Genomic DNA, 4927 nt, shown 5'->3' on the forward strand with positions numbered 1-4927 from the left:
AGTTTTAGTCTGGGTTTAAGATTTCGCGTGCATGCACACTTCTTCAGGGGATTTCGTTCTGAGTTTGCTATGCTAGAAATCTTCCTTCTGCGTGCAAGATTTTTTTAAAGTATGCATTTCTATCTAGACCCCCAAATTCACATATATGTGTGTGTGTGTGTGTGTGTGTGTATATGTATATATATGTATATGTATGTGTGTACATGTATATGTGTGTGTGTGTGTGTATAAAAAAAAATCCCAAATTTTGTTTTATATACACACACACACACACATATATATGTGTGAATTTGGGGTTCTAGATAGAAATGCACTTTGTTTAAATTAGGATTTTTAAGATGTACTGTATGTTTTTTAAATTATTATGTATATTATGTTTTATCATGGCAAGGTTCTGCCTTGCCTCTGTAAGCCGCTCTGAGCCCACGGGGGAGGGCGGGGTATAAATATGAAAAAATAAATAAATAAATAAATTCTCTGTGGTCAGTCACAGCCGCTACTTTAGTAACTGTAAGCTACACACACAAACACACACATGTGTGCATGTGTGTGCATATAAAAGTAGCTCACATGTACTATAGTAGAGGCAGCGACCGACCACAGAGAATTTGGTGTGTGTGTGTGTGTGTTTGTGTATATATTCACTTTCTTTAGAGCCTCAAGGATAAGGCTAAAGTAACTGTGGATGCAAGATGGTTATTTTTCAGGTAGGCAATCCTTTGAAACATGCAGATTATTCCCCCCCCCCAATAAAAAAACAGCAGTGATATATATTTATGTATGAAAAGCAATGAACTTTGGGGCAGCAACCAAAAAGACTCTGCTCTTTCTAGTACTTTTGCTGATCTTGCTTATTAACTGGATCTTCAGCAGAACCTCACCTAGGCTGTGGCTCGTGTAGGAAGAAATGTGAGAAAGACAGAATTGGTATCATGGTATCTATGAGTGACCTGGCTGGCCCGTGTGGGCAACATAAGAGAGCCCCTTAGCAATGTGTATCCATACTCTGCCACTAAGCTAGGAGGGCTGAAGGGTTACTTTTGGATCCTGCCACCCCGAATTGTAATGACTGAGCACTGTTTCTAGCCAACCACTCAAATTCCCATTACGATGACTCTTGATCCTAAACTCACAGTGGAAAAGAACAGAAGCCGTTTAGCACAGATCGTTCTGAGCAACACAACAATTGTGCATGCTATTGACAGGGGTATTTTGACGTCTCTTGCCAGTTTCAGACTTATGCCCGATAGGTCATTTTGCGAAGACTGCCGTATCTCCCAAAAGCTTGCGTTCTCCCTTTCAGATCAAATGGGTAGTGCTGACGCTGGCGCTGATGAATTCGGTCCACGGGAAAGCAGTGAACTCTAAAAAAACCAAGGACGACTGTCCGACCCACAAAGATCCCAAGTTCCCCGACAGCATGAGGGTTCAGATACAAGTCACAAACCCAGGCAACGCCAGGCCTCAAGATGTCAGTAACAGATCTCTGTCTCCGTGGGATTACAGGTATCTATACATGTCCCCACTCTAGGGTTGCCAGCTATTGGGTGGGAAATACCTGGAGATTTGGGAGGGTGAAGGCTGAGCAGGGAGGGGCTTGGGACCTCAGCAGAGTCTAATGCCACAGAGTCCACCCTCCAAAGTAGCCATTTTCTCCAGGGGAACTGATATTGGTCCAACACTTGTCAGGGATGCTGTAGGCTGATCCTGCATTGAGCAGGGGGTTGGACTAGACGGCCTGTCTGGCCCCTTCCAACTCTGTGATTCTATGATTCTGTGGTCATCTGGAGATCAACTGTCATCTGGACATCCGGAGATCAACTGAGAGCCAGTTTGGTGTAGTGGTTAAGTGCGCGGACTCTAATCTGGGAGAACCGGGTTTGATTCCCCACTCCTCCACTTGCACCTGCTGGATGACCTTGGGCAAGCCACAGTTCTGTCAGAGCTGTTCTTGAAAAAGAGGAGTTTCTCTCAGAGCTCTCTCAGCCCCACCTACCTCACAAGGTGTCTGTTGTGGGGAGGGGAAGGGAAAGGAGTTTGTAAGCCACTCTGAGACTCCTTTGGGTAGTGAAGGGCGGGGTATAAATACAATCTCCTCTTCTTCTCTGCTCCTTCTTCTTTAATAGCAGGAAATCTCCAGGTACCACCTGGAGCTTAGGAACTCTAGCCACTGATTGAAATGTGTTGTCTGTAGAGCCATGCACAAGCACAGGACTTTAGAAAGTCTGGGGCCAAAAATAGCTGAAAGCTATGAGCCAGATAGGAGCTGCGGTGGCTCAAGTGATTAAGATGCTGAACTGCAGGCCGTGGAAGGTCGGTAGTTCAGCAGTTTGAGACCCGAGTGTGCCACATGACGGAGTGAGCTCCCGTCTCTAGTTCCAGCTCCTGCCAACCTAGCAGTTCGAATGCAAGAAATTGCAAGTAGATAAATAGGTACCACTTCAGTGGGAAGGTAACAGCGTTCTGCGCGTCTTGGTGTTTAGTCATGCCGGCCACATGACCACGGAAACGTCTTCAGACAGCACTGGTTCTTCGGCTTTGAGCACCGCAACCCTAGAGTTGGACTCGACTGGCTTTCAAGCAAGGGAACCTTTACCTTTACTATGAGCCAGATGCGCTTTTTCTTTTGTTTTCTATAAAACTCAGAAATCCACTAGATTTTCGACCAGCTTCAAGGGAGGGGGAGATGAAGATTTGAAGGCCCTCTTGAGAGGAAGGGATCCTGTTTTTACCGAGGCGTTCTGATCTCTATTGGCCACTCTCCTTCCCTGACGAAAAATTCAGATGAAAAACACCAGGACTCAAGACTAACTTGGTCGTAGCCTCTGAGGGGAGTTCTTCCTCAAAGGAGTGAATGCTGGCTTCAGTCACACAGCACGCTGTATAAGTTTACATTCAGCGATGTCATTACTGCTGCTTCATCTCTGGAGGCATGCTTGGCATGCAGAAGGTCCCAGGTTCAATCCCCGGCATCTCCAGTTAAAAGGACCAGACAGTAGGTGAGGGGAAAGATCTCTGTCTGAGACCCTGGAGAGCCGCTACCCCTATGAGTAGACAATGCTGATGTCAATGGACCGATGGCCTGATTCAGTATAAGACAGCTTCATGCGCGATATGGATCTTCCAGAGGCTTAGCCCAAGCTCATGGAAGCTCAGCAGGGTCAGCTACAGTCAGTACTTGGATAGGAGACTGCCAAGGAAGACCAGGGTTGCTATTTAGAGGAAAGTAATGGAAACCACCTCGAGAGCCAGTTTGGTGTAGTGGTTAAGTGTGCCGACTCTAATCTGGGAGAACCGAGTTTGATTCCCCACTCCTCCACCTGCACCTGGCTGGATGACCTTGGGCAAGCCGTAGTTCTGATAAGAGCTGTTCTTGGGGGGGAAAGAGCAGTTTCTGTCAGAGTTCTCTCAGCCTCTCCTACCTCACAGGGTGTCTGTTGTGGGGAGGTCTGTGAGTTGGTTGTGACCCAATGGCACATTCTTGCTTCCCCTGTTCCGGAGCATATGCTAGCCAAAGTTTAGAGTCCAGTGGCACCTTTAAGACCAACAAAGTTTTGTTCAAGGGATGAGCTTCCGTGTGCATGCACACTTTTTCAAACACACTGGAATGGAAGGTAGAGTTCAAACTTATAGATAGAGGCTGAACAGTAAATTAACGTGTAACTTGATGAAGATGTTTGAAGATCTGCGAAGACAAAACCAAATAACAGGTTAAGGTTGTAAGGTCAGCAGTTGTTTTGATTTAATTAAGGGGGGGCAAGGACAGCAAAGCAATAAATATGTCAAAATAGGGGATAAATGTGTAAAGGGATCTTTTCTGACTGTGGGAAGTAAACCAAGACTCCCCATTGGTCTCCTCTCAGGCATGGAGGTAACTTAACAGGATTTTCTTTTCTTTCTTTTTTTGAGGTGGGTGGAGTGGTATGTTAGCAAAACACTCCAATATGCCTTGCATTACATTCAGTATTCTAATATACTATTCTGAAAAAGAAATACACTAAAATACAGGATGTATAGTCCTTGTTGGGAATACATATCTGAGGACTGGATTTGTTAGCATATGTAATGCTGTTCAGCCTCTTTCCATAAGTTTGAACTCTACCTTCCATTCCAATGTATTCGAAAAGTTGTGCATGCACACAGAAGCTCATGCCTTGGATAAACCTCTGTCGGTCTTAAAAGTGCCACCAGACTCTAAATTCGTTCTACTGCTTCAGACCAACACGGCTGACCGCTGGAACTAGCCAAAGTTCGTCATATTAGGGTTTTTATGACCCTGGTTGTAATGCTTTCTCAGCCCCAGTTACGTGGCAGGCAAACAAAATGGTGTCATTACAAACCCCCTTGGAATGGAAGCTGTTCAGCTCTGCGGTCTTGAATCTCAGTTACCAAGTTCTCTGTTGGTTGGATGGTGTTTCAGGGTGGGAACACAACTCTCCCCCCCACTTTCTCTCTGCCACACCAGAGAGGAATAATTAGCTTCCCACCCCATGTTTCAGACGTTGCTAGTATCCCCTTAAATATTTCAACTGATTGGTTCAAAAGTGCTCCTCATAAACACACCCAATCCACACCCTTATAGCGGCCTACCGAGAAAGGTAATCTTGCACTAGTAGTCATTTCATATTTCAATAGGATATGTGCTGAAGAACTTTGCAGTGCTGGAAAAAGTAAAGGGGAGGGCAACCAAGATGATTGGGGGGTTGGAGCACCTTCCCTGTGACGAAAGGCTGAAGAGTCCGGGACTTTTCAATTTAGAAAAGAGATGACTGGGGGAGGGGGCAGGCATAGGGTTGCCAAATCGAAATTGGCCGGGAGCGGGGGGCTCCCGGCCGGCGTCCTCTTTGTGCGCGCGCGTCACCCGGAAGTGACGTCACACGCTGGGGGCGGGGCGACGCCATTTGAGGGGGAAACTCTTTGTTTTCCC

At 46.2% G+C, this 4927-nt stretch overlaps 1 pseudogene; it reads left to right on the top strand.

Moving 5' to 3' along the window:
• Positions 1 to 692: 692 nt before the first annotated feature.
• Positions 693 to 4927, top strand: part of LOC107121428 — a 6389-nt pseudogene continuing 2154 nt past the window's right edge.

The sequence above is a fragment of the Gekko japonicus genome, unplaced genomic scaffold (assembly GCF_001447785.1).
Source record: "Gekko japonicus isolate JY-2015 unplaced genomic scaffold, Gekko_japonicus_V1.1 scaffold3719, whole genome shotgun sequence".
Classification (NCBI taxonomy): domain Eukaryota; kingdom Metazoa; phylum Chordata; class Lepidosauria; order Squamata; family Gekkonidae; genus Gekko; species Gekko japonicus.